Genomic DNA, 17,281 nt, shown 5'->3' with positions numbered 1-17,281 from the left:
CTGGGCAGTTATATTATACCTTTACAATCTAAATTTCCCACCCCTCACACAACAGTTCTTACTAGTATTAATATTAGGGTCTGGGGTCTTCCTGTTCTTCATTGGGTCCCTTCATTGTCTCTAGGCGGGCTGTTTCTTCTCTTATCTCTAAGGTTACTGCATCAGCTGACAATGGTAGTGGCCTTCCTTGCTTCCTTATCTTCCAATTTGAACCAGCTCTGGGGCCTCCTTTTACTTAACTAGGTAAGTTCAGAATATCTAGGTGAAAATTCACAGCTTGTAGCCTAAGGCTTCAGCAGATTTAGCTACTAATGCTAAGCAAGTTACGCTGAGCAAGTTATGCTAAGCAAGTTCTATATAAGTAGTATACCAAATCGCACGACGGTCCCCCCTTTTGTTTTTATAAGCATACCTGTCTTATAAAGGGTCATCAAGGAGGGTACATCTACACCCTTGCATGCTCCTAAGTATTATATTTCTTAAACAAGTCTGAACACATTGAAAAAAGCAACAGAACAATAAGAACATAACAAATACAGGAAGTAAAATCTTAATAATAGTGGCTAATAGGCTTGATAACCAAGAATTAATTCCCCAGTGGCTGAACAGTGTTTCCCATTAATGTTTTGAGGGACCTGGGTGTAGATGGGAAACTAACAATTGAATAGTTAGCATCTGTTATCGCTTTGCCCATGTTATTGACATAGAAACAGCGAGATTGACTAATAGCTACACAAACACCTCCTTGACTGGCTAAGAATAAATCTAAATACATTTGGGTTTGAAACACCATTTTAGATGTTCCGCTATTGTTTGTATGGAGGCAAAAGCCAGATTAGAGTTAGCTAGTGTACTATTAATAAAAAGTGTTAATCAATGAAAGAAGCCCAGGGAGTATATGGTTCCTGAGGTTGGCCTATTAGGGTCGCTACCCATTCTGGCACAATTATTTTAGTTCTTGATAAATGTAAATATATACAAAGTATTACTAAAAAGGATCTAAGGAGTATTAAGAGTATCAATATCACAAGCTCCCACATTGTGGGAAAATCACCTTGAGGGGGGGAACTAGAGAAAAATTGGGTCCTAATAGAAGCGTAGTATTACAGAAAGCTTTTTAGGGTAAAATACAGCTATTGCCTTTTGAACGGTTGGCATGCATGGAATCTACATCACCACAGTTCCCTAAGCCACACAACCTGCTATCCTAGAGTAGCAGTGGAGGGTGGAGCGGAGTGTATTGTTTGTAACTTTTCCATGCGTTTTGTGCTTTATAACTTTTTATTTGCACATGCCTTTTTGCAGACAGTCACTATCACTGGCAATCCAAAAATATGTATATCTGTTGCACAAATAAAACTGCACTGTTAAGTAGCTGGTTGTCGCAGTTTCTCATTGAACGCAACCATACCCTAGAGTGTGGCCGTGCTAGTTCATGAGCACAACTGGACTGGCAGTGCAGACTGCTATCAGTGTATCCAGAACTGTGGTAGCTTAATATACATATTAGACGCGACTGGACTGATAGTGGTAAATTGGACATCACTTAGAATTTAAACCTAGCCACACCTAACCTCCCACCTCGGTGAGGAGAGTTGGAAGGTGGGGGTGGGTGGGCGGTATTTTCTGCTAAATTACTCCACCCCCTTTAACGCAACACACATATAATCAATATAAAGGCTATATGACTAGACCTAAACAGGCTGAGCATTACAGATGTGTGTAATTCATCTGGATGTTTTTCCCAAATTATCAATACCCTGTATTGTTGCAAAGCTCATATAACTGTTAGTGGCTGGTGTAGTATGCATGCACAGCACCAGTTTATGTGTCCAGAGGCGCTTTCCCTAGTTATACTTCCTTGACTTCAACTCTGTGAACAATGTTCCCAATGACCTTTAAAACAATTATTAGTACACCTTCTAGGATGACATGGGCCACAATTGTTTCAGGATAACTGAAGCCAACCATGCTGATAAAACCTGAGTTGTTCTCCTCTTGGGGAATTGCTTGGATATACAGCAGCTCTATATGGATGATGAATACACCAAACAGGACACTGTCCTCTTTTAACAGTATCTAATAGTCCACTTGGCCACGCTGCAGGAGCCGAGTCTCTGGTCCAGGTACTTTCCTCTAGAAAGGAAACAAAACCAACATGGTTCTGGAATTCCTTCTTCCTTAGGGAATTACAATGGTCCTGGCTTTAATCTCCACAGCAGGTTTGGTGGGGTTCTGCATGGCTGGCTGTTATTCATTTAACCAATGTTCCTTTAGGAATTTGTTTAATGTATGAGTGATGAATCCAATTCTCTTTCCCAGTAACTTTTACAGCAAAATAAAAAGTTAATAGCACAGTATATGGACCCTCCCATTTATGGTCCAACTTCATTTTGCAAGAGCGGACTTTTATCATTACTGTATCCCCAAACTGGGTATCATGTATCTGTGTTCCTGCTGGTACTGGTTGAAACCATTTGGCTTGTGCCATATTTTCTGGTAGATGTTTTTGTATTCCCAATCCAAGTCTCATTCATCTCCATCTAAGAGATTGGTCCTAGTGGGGCAAAGGTCCCAGGTACAGCTAAATGCCTGCCAAACACTTTCTGCTGGTCACAACCCTAGAGGTTGGTGAGGGGTATTACTAATATACCATAGCACTATTCCTAAAACTTCAGGTCATTTCAAACCCAGTTGACTACAAGTTTGAGCAATTTTATTTTTAAGAGTCCTATTCATTCTTTCCACTTGTCCTGAGGACTGCGAATGATATGGAACAGGTAGCTGTCGCTGTATTCCTAAACTTTTATAAATGTTGTTTAGTATTTCCGCTGAAAAATGAGAACCCCTATCGGATTCTATGGTTTCAGGTATTTCATATCTGGGAATGATTTCCCGCAAGAGTGCTTTGACCACTCCCACAGTATCAGCTTTCCTGGTGGGAAAAGCTTCTACCCATCCTGAGAGTTGATCCACAGTCACCAGCAGGTGCTTAAGTCTGCTCACAGGAGGCATGTCAGCCTAATCAATTTACAGGTTTGGGAATGGGAACCATGCCCACGGTCATCCTCCAGCCTTCTGCTTGGATTTTGAGTTGGAAAACGTCCAACATGTGGGACAAGAACTCACAATCCTTTTTACTGCCATATGTATTCCTGGAGCTGCCCACATTATCTCATTCTGGTTAACAATTGCTACCACCCCTCCATGTGTTTTATCATGAAACCCCCTAGCCAAAGTCATTACATATTTTCTTGGTGAAATGGATTTTCCTCCAATAGTCCAAATTCCAGTTTCATCTTTCACAGCCTCCCAACTTCCCCATCAAGCCCATTCTTCCTGAGTGACCTCTTGCATATATTTGGGCTGCATTATTGATATCTGGCCAATCACTAGTAGAGGGAGTTGTTATAGCAGTACACTTGTATATAGGTTGGCAGGCAGCAGCTTTTACTGCTTTATCTGCCAATTCATTATTCTTTTCAGTTTCACTGGATCCTTTGATATGAGCTGGACAGTGTACTACAGCAATTTCCCTTGGAAGATTGATAGCTTCCAACAGCATCAAGATTTCAGACTGTCCTGGTTTTGCCTGGGATGGAGCTCACTTTCTTCTTAGTAGCTGGTGCAGTGCTGTGTTTTGGCTCTGATGTGAGAACAATGTTGATAGCACACTGATGGTTTTAGTTGTTGCTGGGTGATGTTTATACTAAGTCAAGGACTTTTCAGTTTCTCAGGCCCTGCCAGCGAAGAGGGCTGGAGGGGCACAAGAAATTGGGATGGGACACAGCCAGGACAGGTGACATGAACTAGCCAAAGAGGTATTCCATACCATATGACATCATGCTGAGTATATAAACTGGGGGAAGAAGGATGAAGGGGGGGACATCTGGCATTATGACGTTTGTCTTCCCAAGTAACCGTTACGCCTGATGGAGCCCTGCTTTCCTGGGGATGGCTGAACACCTGCCTGCCCATGGGAAGTGCTGAATGAATTCCTTGCTTTGCTTTGCTTGCATGGCTTTTGCTTTACCTATTAAATTGTTCTTATCTCAACCCTTGAGTTTTACATTCCTTTCTGATTCTCCTTCCCATCCCTCTGGGTGAGGGGGAGCGAGCAAGCGGCTGCGTGGTGCTTGGTTGCCGGCCAGAGTTAAACCATGACACAGACCCATTAGAAATATTTTTTTTCCCGCTGAGGTAAGGAATCCTTATTCTTTCCATAGCATACCCATTGCATGACACACTTCAAAGGTATATTTAGAATCAGTATAAATAGTTATCTGTTGATTACATCCCCACCAGGCTGCTCTTGCTAAAGCAGTTAATTTAGCCTCTTGGGCACTCACTAAGGGTCACAGAGGTTTTAAGTACCTCTAAGTTTCTCACCACTGCATAGCCCGTGTGTCATTTTCCATTCATGTAATACAAAGACCCATCGGTGGAAAGGGTTAGATCAGCATTCTCCAGAGGTTGATGTCACAGATCTTCCCGTAGGTGGCTGGAGTGGAACACTACCATAGCACAATCATGATGTGGCTCACCATTGGAGGGAACAGGTAGTAAATTTGCAGGATTCAAAACATTACATCTTTTTAAAGTAATATTTTCTGCATTTTAAACTGTTAATCCATAGCAACGTGCTCTTTGTGGGGACAATGCTTGTGTAGCATGTTGTTTAAGAATCAGTTCTACTTTGTGCGGGACATACACGGTTGTTGGGTGACCGAGAACTAATGGTTTGCTCTTTTTCGTGATAGTTGCTGTTGCTGCTATTGCTTTAGCACAGGAATTATTCCCCACCACTACAGGATCCAGATGAGTAATAAACCACAGGGTGGCGATGTGGATCTAGCTTTTGAGTAAGGACTCCACTAGCTAGTCCTTTGTTCTCATGCACAAATAGTTCAAAGGGCTTGGAGTAATCCGGCAATCCCAATGCCGGAGCAGAAGCTAAAGCTCCTTTTATAGTTTGGAAAGTCTTTTCTCTCTCTGGACATCAACTTCCTCTGCCTTGGTAGCATCTGTCCATAGCTGGCTTAACTCCTCTAGCCCCAGTATCGAGGGTCTGCAGTATCCTATTGTGCCTAAAAATCCTCACAGTTGTTTTCTTTGTTACCGGTTGAGGTATTTCTACAATAGCCTGGACCCATTCTAGGTCTACTAATCTCTGTCCTTCTTTTAATATGAATTCTAAATATTTTACTTCCTGCTGACACAACTGAAGCTTAGAAAGAGATGCATGGTGACCTTTTTTTTCTGCTAAAGCCGTACATAGACAAATAGTATCTTTCAAGCAATCTTTGTATGTCTTGCTGGCAAGTAACAAATCATCTACATATTGTACACATATAGAACCTCCAGGTAATATAATATCTTTTAAATTTTCTCCTTGCCAACCCAGCACATGATCCTTAAAATAGTTGCAGGTGTCAGAGGCAGCTTGGTCCACAAACACACTTGCTGCCAATTCATTATTAAAATTCTGGAGAATCATTCCCTCATACTTCAACAAAGCCTGTTGCAATCTTCCCCAGTAGTCACTGGGGTGTTCCCCTGGCCTCTGTCTACATTCCTGTACTTTTAGTTCAATTTACTCTTATCTCCTGGCAAGCTCTAATCACATTTATCAGATTTCTAACCACTATTCAGCAATTATCTCTATCTGTTTGATTATTATAATCCCAATTAGGATCAGCCTAAGGCCAGGCAGTGTGATTTCCCCTGGCTGTAGGGATAATTCCACATTCTTTTCAATTATCTTTCTGTCTGGACCTGGATGGAACAACTCTCTCAATAACAGGTTAACATCAGTCCAGGATGGATTATATCCCAAATATATATTGGAAAATAATAATGCACATAGACCTGCATCTTCCTTTAACCTGGGCATTTGATTTCCCCACATAACCAAATCCCTGGGGTTCCAGGGGTGATGGGTGTATACATGTAACACTGGAGGTGGGGGAGGAACAGTTCACATGCACACACCCATCTCTCCACCACTGGCTGCATTGCAAGAGGATTAGGGATAACGTTAGAAAACACAGAGTAAGGCCCAGCAGAAGCAGTGAGGACAGCAGAGGCAATTTGGGGGGGGAACCAACAAGCAATACAAAGGGAGGAGTATAGGGTGGTGCAGTTACCCACAGCTGCTGCAGCTGAAGTTCTTCCTCAAGGTTTTCGTACTCGTTTTTGATCATCCTCTTTATGGTGGTCATAAGCCAAATTATTCCATACATATCAATAATCCATTTGCTGAAATTTTTTTTCACCTTCCAAAATTTTCCAGAGGGTAGCTAATTTCTTTAATTCAAAGGATCCTTCGCGGGGCCATACCCCTGCTCCTCTAAGTGCTGGCCAGTCTTCCTTACATAACATTACAAGTGAGTTGATTAATCTGAAGAAGGATGCGCATACTAACTTGTAAAACTCAAGGTCCTTTGTGTGGGCCCAAAGGATAACATCAACAGGAGGCCTCACACATCAAGTAGAATATGAGTTAGAACAGAGTCAAAATTGCTGACCCCCTGCAGTGCTTGAGAAGGGATAATACTTAACAGGGTCAATACAAGGAAAGTCTAACACTAAATCTTTTGAAAATGAAATATCATAATGGACTCAAGAAACAAAGAGTATGCTTTAAACTCTTTGCAAAACATGGTCAAGTTCCAAGCCTCTGTGTCTATGCACAGTCACTAAAATCTATAGAATCACAGAATGGTTTTGGTTGGAAGGGACCTTTAAAGGTCATCTAGTTCCAAGCCCCCTGCTGTGGGCAGGGACATTTTCCACTAGATCAGGTTGCTCAAAGTTCCATGCAACCTGACCTTGAACACTTCCAGGAATGGGGCATCCACAACTTCTCTGGGCAACCTATTCCAGTGCCTCACCACCCTAACCATAAGAAGTTTCTTCCTTATATCCAATCTAAACCTACCCTCTTTCAGTTTAAAGCCGTCGCCCCTTGTTCTGTCACTACAGGCCCTCTGTTCATCTTCGTAGATGATCTTCATAGCTTCCAGGAGGATCTATCTGTTCCATGATCTTACTGGACACAGAGGTGAGGCTGACTGGTCAGGAGTTCCCAGGGTCCTCCTTTCCACTCTTTTTAAGAATGGGTGTGATGTTTCCCTTTTTCCAATCACCAGGGACTTTGCCTGACTGCCATGACTTTTCAAATATGATGGAGAGCGGCTTAGTGACTACATCTGCCAGTTCCCTCAGGACCCTGGGATGCATCTCATTGGGTTCCATGGACTTGTGTATGTCCAGGTTCCTCAGGTGGTCTTGAAGCTGATCTTTTCCTATGATGGGAGGCACTTCATTCCCCTAGTCCCTGCCTTGAGATTCAGGGACTTGAGAAATGTGGGAAGAACAATTGCCAGTGAAGCCTGAGGCAAAAAAAATTGTTGAGTACCTCTTCTTTCTCCTTGTGAGTTGTCACCAGATCCCCTGTCTCATTTTTCAGGGGGGGTGGTGGTGGTGGTGGTAGTGGTGTTTCTTTTGTTGTCCTTTTATGACTAACTTACTAGTAGAAGCCCTTATTATTCTTCACGTCCCTTGCTAAATTTAGCTCCAGCTGTGCCTTAGCTTTCCTAATCCTGTTAGGGATTCCTGAGCAGTATCCCTATATTCTTCCCAGGATGGATGTCCCTGCTTCCAATGCCTATGCATTTCCCTCTTGTGTTTCAGTTTGACCAGGAGGCCCTTACTCAGCCATGCTGGTCTCCTGCCTTCCTTGCCTGATTTCTTGCACGTGGAAAATGAGAGTTCTTGTGCTCTGAGAAAAATGTCCTTAAAGAATTGCCAGCTCTTATCTGCTCCTTTATCACTGAAGGCAGGTCCCCAGGAGGTCCCATCCACCAGTCCCTTAAACAACTGAAAGTTCACTTTCCTAATGTTTAGGGTCTAGACTATATTTTTCATCTGGCCTGTATCCCTCAAGATCATGAATACCACTGGGGCATGATCACTGCAGCCCAGGGTACCACCAGTCTTGACCTCTCCAATAAGTTCCTCTGCATTGGTGAGCAACAGGTACAGTAATGCATCTCCTCTGGTTGGGCTTAGAAATCACCTAGCTTAGCAAGTTATCCTCAATGCACTCCAAGAGTCTCCTGGACTGCTTACAACTTGCTGTGCCTCTTTTCCAGCAGATGTCAGAGTGGTTGAAGTCTCTCAGCAGGATCAGGGCCTGGGAGTGTGATGCTTCATGTAGTTTGAAGTAAGAATGCTTCATCAACATCCTCCCCTTGATCAGATGGCCTGTAGTAAATACCAACCGCAAAGTTTCCTTTGTTGGCTTGGTGTCTAATTTTCACCCATAAGCTCTTCACCTGTACACTGCTGTTTTTCAGGCAGCTCTGTGCAATCAATCATTTTTTTTACGTAGAGGGCAACCCCCACCCCTCCTTCCTTTCCTGTCTCTCCTGAACAGTCTATAGCCGTTGATTGCAGTCCTCCAGTCATGCTATTCATCCCACCAAGTTTCAGTGATAGCAAGAAGATCATAGCTTTCTAGCTGCACAGTGGTTTCCAGCTCCTCTTGTTTCTTACCCATGCTGCATGCATTGCAATAGAGACACTTCATTTGGACTGTCTCATCTTTTTGGAGGAACTTTTTTGGAGGGTTGGGGGGCATTCCTCACTCACTACTCTGGTAGGTGCACTCATCTACCCTGTTGCTTGTGAATACACAAGTGTCACAGCTTTGGACACCCCACCCCCCCACCCCCACACCCCCAAGTTCATCAGTTTAAAATGCAATTCACCGAGTCAGCCAATCTGCCAGCAGAGTCTCCTTCCTCTTCTAGATAGGTAGATCCCAGCCCTCCCCAAAAATCTGTATTTATTTAAGAATGTCCTGTGATCATAGAAGCTAAAGCCCTGGGTGACGACACCAGCCGCAAAGCCAGGTGTTGATCTGCATGATGGGTCAACATCTGCCCACACACCTATCTCTAACTTTCAAGATAGAGGAGAAGATCACTTGGGCCCCTGTCCCCTTCACTTGTGCCCCCAGCGCTCTGAAGTCCTGCTTGACCTTGCCTAAATTATGCTTGGCTGTGTCATTGGTGTCCACATGGAAAAGAAGTAGGGGATAGTAGTCTGTGCTTTTTACCAGTTGTGGCTGTGTCTCTGTGACATCCTGGATCTTGGTTCTTGACAATCAGCAAACTTCCCTTGAGTGTATATCAGCCTGGCAGATCAGTGCCTCGGTGCTTCTCAGTAGAGTCACCCACTGCTAGCACTCGCTGCTTCCTTTTGCAGCTTTTTGCAGCTTAGATGCTTGTATTTGTGGCTTACACCAATTTACTCATAGTGAATAGGTCTGGAATGAAAAGCATACTTGAAGTTCAGGTTAAATGCCTGTTAGTCTAAGTAATGAGAGAAAATAGGCAATATTAATCAATTTTTAACAAAGCAGGACACAGAAACTAGATGGTTATTTTCTGTTTTATAGGTTGTTCTTTATGTTGCGATGCATTTTTTCTTTATATTGCCCAAATGGTGTTTTAACTTAAAATTTTCTTTAAAATCTTTAGATCCAAAGTATTCTGAAACATCCCTTACTTTAATGCAAATTAATGGATTCACTGTGAATTCTAATTACATATTAAAAGAAAAACAGAGAAAGAAAACATTAACTTCTAGAATTAGTGGCATGGTCAAAATGTGTTAAAACTTTCTGTCTTCTGTGTAAAAGTCACAGAATGCTAATAGAAGGTTAATAGTTGCTTTTGCTGCCCCTTCCTCCACACTGGGAAAGAAGTATATTCTCAGTCAGTTTCTTAGGTTGATTTTTAAAGAAGTTGAAATAAATGAGTGGTCTGACTGATTCAGAAGCTATAAAAGATTACTAAGTACATCATGGATTACAAAGTTTTAAACATGTTTTTGAGGGAAGAAATAATTATGCCAACCAGCAGGAATCAGACGTTGAGAAGAATGTGTGGAAAAGTTATACCAGATCTCCTCTCTCCAACACAGTTTTAATTAAGTGAAATAATTAAATATCTAAAGCTCAATTAGCCTATAATAGCAATTTGAAAAATTCTGTGTTCTGTTTTCTTGAGCTTTTTGAAGAACAAGAAATTGGATATGCTGATGTTTTCCAGCCAACTAAAGGATGAAAATAAAAATGTCTCCATAGAAACAAAGCTTCTTTCTAGATGGTTTCTCAAGATATGCCTGAACTAGAAGCAGATGTCTGATTTGAGAACCTTCAGTGTAAATGAATGACTTATCAGCAGGTATTGGAAATAATGTGGAAGTCCTATTAAAGGGCCCTGGGTTCCTGTCACTCAGGAAGCCCCTGCCAAAAAAGGGTTGGTTGTCCAAATAAAATAGAATAAATTCTCATTAGGCTTTAGCTTTTCTCAGGAAATTATTTTCTCTGCATGTTCTTTCTCCTGTGAATCTGAACATAAGTTGTTTCTTCTGTTCATCTATTCTGCTGGCTCTCACTTTCTCCACCTCTTTTTGGATTAACACTTGATATGTGCTGCTACTTTAAGAGTTGTGACATTTGTGATTTTTAACCCCCCAACCCTCTTTCCCCCACCTCCTGTGATAAAATAACAACCAGAAAAGAAATCTAACAAGGCATTGCATGCCTGTTGAGAGAGAACAACCTTGATTTAAGGAGAGAACAGAAAATATGTGACAGGGGAAGTGGATCAGCAAAGTTATAGACGGCTAATTTCTCCAGTTTGTGTGAATTTATAGATTATGTTGTAGCCCTTGACAGTATAACACCAAGTGTTGCTAAAAAGAAAAAGATTTTTCTTTTAGAGGGACCACAACTTTGAAAGAGTTTCGATAAATGTGTCAGCTTTGATTACTGATGATACACTTCTAGGATTCAAAATCAGATTATAGGGGGTTTTTTTGGTGTTCGGTGTGTCGTTGTAGTCATCTCCGTGTCCCCCCGTCCCCCCCCATCTGACTAAGAAGTATGTACATTTTGGTTTTTCTTTCCTTTTGAAATTATTGAGAAAATTTATCTGCAGTTAATAATGTGTTGTTCTAATTTAACATTTGTGCTGCATTTGCACTTTCTAGCATCAATTTTGGACCCAGACACCATTGCACTAAGCACTGTGCAAATGCAAGGCTAGAATTTGTTTACTTACAGCCAACAGATGAAAAACTTTATCACAGACCTTTCAGAAGCAGACAGGACATGTTTTCCAATGTTTCTAGATTGAAAGTCAAGACCATATTCCCCGCTGCTCATCTCTGCTTTTTTTCAGTGTCTAAGATGTACATAGTGATGCTTTTAATAATACTCAAATGGATAAATGTGAATAAACACAAAACAAGGCTTCTGAAAAGCCTCAGTATTACTATGCAGCGTTGTTGTGGGTTAACTAAGCACCACAGCTTGCTCACTTCTCCCCCCACCCCAAGTGGAACAGGGGAAAAGGAAAGGAAGAGTAAAAGCAAGAAAACTTGGCGATTAAGATAAAACAGCAAAAAAATTGTTTAGTAAGTGAAGGCTAAGTGGATAAAGAGAGAATAAAAAAAAAACCCAACAAGTGATGCAAAGGTAATCACCCACCACCTCCTGTAGGTAGACTGATGCCCAGACAGTTCCTGATCAGAAGATGGCTAACCCCCCCCTAAAATCCCCTCTTTTCCCTTAATTGCCAAGCATGACATAATACGCTATGGAATATTGTAGGGGACTAAAATAAGTTGACCTTGTAGAGGAACAAGGCTGAATTGGCAGAGCTGTTAGTGTACAGATAAGCGGCCAAATTTGGCAGTGAAACCCCAAGAGTGTGAACAGCTCGTAATAAGTAACTGCTTTGCTACACATAGACAAATTCCCAGGTGCTTGCTGCACGTAGCCACATTCCAGGGCAGAACTTGGGTAGATAAGCATTTGTATATAACTAGCATTTATGTATGCAATAAACGATCTCACTTCTTCACTGACTTGGTGTCCTGGTTTAACCCCAGCCGGCAACCAAGTACCACACAGCCACTTGCTCACTCCCCCCCACCCGGAGGGGTGGGGAGGAGAATCAGAAAGGAATGTAAAACTTGAGGGTTGAGATAAGAACAATTTAATAATTTAAACAGAATAAAGAGGTAAGAACAACAACAATAACAATAATAACAATTAAAACAGAAAGGTGGGGGAAAAGGGTAAAATCCAAAGGAAAAGGGAAAAGGAAAAAAACAAGTGATGCACAGTACAACTGCTCACCACTCTCTGACCGATGCCCAGCCAGCCCCCAAGCAACGATCCCCCCAGCTAACCCTCCAAGTTTTATATACCAAGCATGACGTCCCATGGTATGGAATACCTCTTTGGCTGGTTCAGGTCAGCTGACCTGGCTGTGTCCCTTCCCAGTCTCACATTCTTTACATCTTGCCCAGTCTGAACAGGCCCAAGACCTGCTGCTTGAGCTATCTCTTCTTTAATTTGTTCAAAGGCTTGTTGTTGCTCCGGACCCCATTTAAAATCATTCTTCTTTTGGGTCACATGATAAAGAGGGCTTACAATCAGACTGTAATTTGGAAAGTACATTTTCCAAAAACTGATGACACCTAAGAAAGCCTGAGTTTCTTTTTTATTAGTTGGTGGAGACATCGCTGCTGTTTTGTTGATCACATCCACTGGGATTTCACGACGTCCATCTTGCCATTTTATTCCCCAAAACTGGATCTCCTGTGTGGGTCCCTTGACTTTACGCTGTTTTATGGCAAAACCAGCTTTCAGAAGGATTTGGACTATTTTCTCCCTTTTCTTGAAAACTTCTTCTGCTGTATCACCCCATATGATGATGTCATCAATGTATTGCAGATTTTTTGGAGCTCCACCCTGTTCTAGTGCAGCCTGGATCAGCAGATGGTAGGGCTGTGTTTCCACCCCTGGGGCAGTTGATTCCAGATGTATTGGACGCCCCTCCAAGTTGAAAAAAACCTGTGGCCTGCACTCCGCAGCCAAAGGGATTGAGAAAAAAGCATTTGCACTATCAATAGTGGCATACCACTTGGCTGCCTTTGATTCCAGTTCATATTGAAGTTCTAGCATGTCTGGTAAGGCAGCACTCAATGGTGCCGTGACTTCATTCAGGCCACGATAGTCCACTGTTAGTCTCCACTCTCCATTAGATTTTCACATTGGCCATATGGGGCTATTAAAGGGTGAGTGGGGCCTGCTGATCACTCCTTGGTTCTCTAGTTGGTGAATCAGCTCCTGGATGGGAATCAAGGAGTCTTGGTTTGTGTGGTGTAGGGAATGGAGGCAGTGAGTTGTTTTGACATTGATAATATGCAGCTGTGGCCTTGCTTTGACGATGTGCAGCTGTGATCCTGCAGCAAAGAGGTAAATAACTTTGAGGGAGTATGAGAAGAAACCCAGGTGAGACAGAAACAAAGGAGGAATGTGATCTCACCTCTAGAAAATAAGGATACAGTGTGAACAGCAGAGAGTAGCCTATAGTGAACAGCGGCTGGGTGCGTGGACAGTAGAGTTTGACCAATAATAAAGCTTTTAGCAGCGCGTGTACAGAGTATAAACTTATAAAAGCTGTAACTAACTAACAATAAAAGTCTGCTTCACCATCCTTGCAATGTCTGTGCCTCGTACGCCACAAATGGCGCCCCACAGTGGGGTTTTTTAAGGAGGGAGGCTCACAGAGCCCGAACCGGTGGCATAGCCCGACTGAACCAGGAGCCACGGAAAATTTTGTGCACCCATCACCTTAAAAAACAGATGAATAGTTGGGAACGATGGGCGGGAAGTTATCCCGAGATCAACAGCGCAGCCTGGATGTATTGCGACGGCTGCTTGCAACTCAGCAATGAGCTGTGGCGGGTCCGCAGCTAGTGACTCTGTTAGAATGGATCCGTGACAAAGTGCTGGACTTTCCACCTGATGGCACTTTGCAAATTTCTGCCTGGCAAGCGGTCGGCAGACGATTGTATGATGCTGCCGCGGAGGGGGACTCCGCGGTGGGGAATACATTTAGCAACCTTGTGGCAAATTCTAGCTACTCTTCTTCAAGTTTCGACTAATTCTACTAATGGTGCTAAACCAGGTGAGGCTGTAAATTCCAACAACAGCGTGAGCACTGAACCAGGGGAGGCTGTAAATTCCACTGACAGCACGGCTCTTCTCAACACACCGTCAACGATGGCAACTCCGTCTGAACCTCCTCTGCCCCCAAAGCTCCTGTCACCGATTGCAGCGACCCTCACAACACAGGACCAAGTGTGGGAACAGTACAACTGTTAAGTTCAGACTGGGCAAGATGTGAAGAACATGCTCTATAGTAATTATTCCATTATACTAATGGAATTGTAGAAAGGACCAATGGTCTCTTAAAACGACTTTTGAAACCTCACGAGGGAAATTGGGATGTCCGCTTGTGGGAAGCTGTTAAAGGTGTAAATGATAGATGAGGGGTAAACGGATGCCCCAAAATAACCGCTTTTTGCCCAACGGCTCCTTCCTTGATTCCCTCATTAAAGGGACCAAATGATTTAAAGAACCCAGCTCACTTCCCAGGGCAACCCGTTCTGGTGGCACTTCCTACTGTGGGAAACATACCACTGGTACTGAAAGCCCCACTGAATGCATGTGCTTGGGTGGCCTCTGATGCCCTGGGAAAGGAACATAAGATAAATACCCATCATTTTAACTCTTTTTGCCTCAGGGAGGCAAACTCTGTTGTTTTATTTTTGCAGGAGAACTCCGAGGGACACTGAGAACATGAACTATAAATAGATGAAAATTCAAAGCCCTAAATTTTAAAATTACTAATAGTAAAATTGGACTGGTACTACTTTTTTGTATTTTCCCACTTACGCATAACCAAAAGGGTGCTGAATGGCCTTGGTCTAAAGTTACTGTTGGGTATACTGGTTTTACCGGGCAGTATCCAAAGAATCACTTTCCAAATTTGGCCACTGTAGTACTGCATGATGATAAGCCCTATTCCCCACTTGAATGGGAGTGGGATAGGAAAGACTGGATCAGAACCTTGACTGGAATAATTGGAGAAAAGATTACGGTAGGATGTAGAAAAGTGGAAGGACTTCTCTATGAAAAGGCCTCTTTAATTACCATCTCTGGGAATCTTTTGGATCCAAATTTAACAACCAGAATTCACCCCAGTATTTCAGCAAAACTTTGTCATACTGCTGAGTGGGAATGTGATAAGCAAGAATACCTTATTATGTGCTGTCGCCAAAAGCACGTCGGCAATTATACCACCCTGGACCCAAGTACCAACAACGTTGAGATCTCTAAATCTTGTAAAAATGACAAGACTGACTGTTGGTATAACTTCACCTTGACGAGGCCTGTCTATGTGGTGTGTAATTGGCGAAGCAATCCGGCAAACCAATCAGATCTATTGAGTCTGACCTTCAAATTCAAAATAAATGCTGTAACTAAAACCCCAGTGATGCTTGTTGCAATAGTCACACACCATGGCATGGACACCACCCTCACACTAAATGATAAAAATAAAGTTTTACCCCCTTTTATGGTGGCTCAGGGTGACAACATCTCCATACGATGCAGATTAATTACTGAGTCCCTTATTGTGCCAACAAACAGCTATGGAGTTGAACCCCATGGTTCTATTTTGTCATGTAAAAACCAAAGCCAAGACTGTTGGCTGAATTTGACTGCAGTGCAGTACCCCTATAAGATTATGCGTGGTATAAAAAGCACAAAATACTGGGGTGAACTCAGGATGGAAGTCATTACACCTACCACTCAACCAATGGCTCTACCCAATCCAAAATTTTTTGAAATTGGACCATACATAATCAGAAATACAGGTCAGCAACAAATGTTGTTTAATCCAGAATGGTCTCTTAAACGAGTTGAGTTGTTGATGCAAGTTAATGTTTCAGATATTCAGCCAGCCTGCTCTCCTTTCCTAAAACCCTCTTACGAGGGATGGATAACCTGGCTGCAGAAACGGACACCTTCTGGGAAATGGACTTGGAGAGACCTAACTGGTGTTTTGGGAACAGGATTGGGGGTTCTGAATGGCATTGACTCAGAGATATTAATGAACAAATTGGCAACTACAGCTAATGATCTGGCAGGATTGCAACGACCTTTGCAATCTTCCCTATTGGCTCTGGGAACTAACCAGTGGCAGTTAGCAGATGTGCTACCAAAATGGGAAAAGGTGAATGTGGAAGATCACGAATTGATTGTAGATGCACTTGGTATAATCCAAAATAACCTTTCTTTGGCTCTTAGTTGTATCCGGGCACGTTATGGATACAATCAGTGGCTGCCTCGATTATTAGAGAAGGTGAAGTGTAGAGGGATTTTTAAAGGACCGAGGACATATGTTACCATTGTCCGGGTTGGACAACCCAGGCCTGTTAGTTGAAGCTGCAGAGCAGTTTTAAATAGTTCTGGGAACAAGCAGTGGGAGAAGGAAAACAAGCTCTGCACAAACAAGAAGCCAGGTGCAGAGCAAGTCCTGGGAACCGCGAAATCAGCACACTCTCATCGGCACACTGATCAGGCGCCTGCAGCATGCTCACCGATCAGCGACACGGACGCCCGCGTGGGCAGAGACTTTTATCCAATCACCTGGGTGTAAAGTCTTGTGAGCGGTTGGTTTAAGTTATAAATATGACCTGTTTGTTTAATAAAGTGAGCACGGCATGTAGCCATATAGGTGTGATTGTCGTGACTTGGCCGACTCTCCACGGGGGACCCTCTTCGTCTGGCACCCGAACAGGGACCCATTTATTCGATTAAATGCGGTTCAGCTTAAATGCTGTTCGCTTAAATGCGGAAGTCTCTGTGCATCGGACCCAAAGGGAAGTTGTCCGATTAGGGAGCTGGAGGTCGGAGGCGGGTGGAACCTGGAAGGTGAAAAGCGGAGTCCAGAGTTCGGTGTAGAGCTGCAGATCGCAGCTTTTCCAGGTTTCTTCAATTTAGCTATTACCTTGTAGAAGAATGGCTGCAGAAGAGTGGCCACAGAATCCCTAAAGATCTGCACAATCCAGGCCTGGAATTAGAATAGGCCTGGAATTAGAATTGTGCTGAAGTTGTTGTGCTGAAGTTAACAAGAAAGTGGCCTTGATCTATTCTTGAATCCTGAGACCAAGTAACTTTGTTGTACTACCCACCCGTGGCTGTAACAAGCTGCAGCTGTTAGGGAAGACAGGTGCAAGGCCAAGGGAGATAGAGAACGGATTCAGCCAACAGTCTTGGCTTTGGTTTTTACATGACAAAATAGAACCATGGGGTTCAACTCCATAGCTGTTTGTTGGCACA

The 17,281-nt window shown here is 42.9% G+C and overlaps 1 pseudogene; it reads left to right on the top strand.

The window, feature by feature from the left end:
* The window catches only part of LOC130141930 (uncharacterized), a 50,825-nt pseudogene extending 33,869 nt beyond the window's left edge, over window positions 1–16,956 (top strand).
* The last annotated feature ends 325 nt before the right edge of the window (window positions 16,957–17,281 follow it).

This window comes from Falco biarmicus, chromosome W (genome assembly GCF_023638135.1).
Source record: "Falco biarmicus isolate bFalBia1 chromosome W, bFalBia1.pri, whole genome shotgun sequence".
NCBI lineage: Eukaryota > Metazoa > Chordata > Aves > Falconiformes > Falconidae > Falco > Falco biarmicus.
The sequence above is the reverse complement of the archived record's forward strand: the minus strand, read 5'-3'. Positions and strand labels throughout refer to the sequence as shown.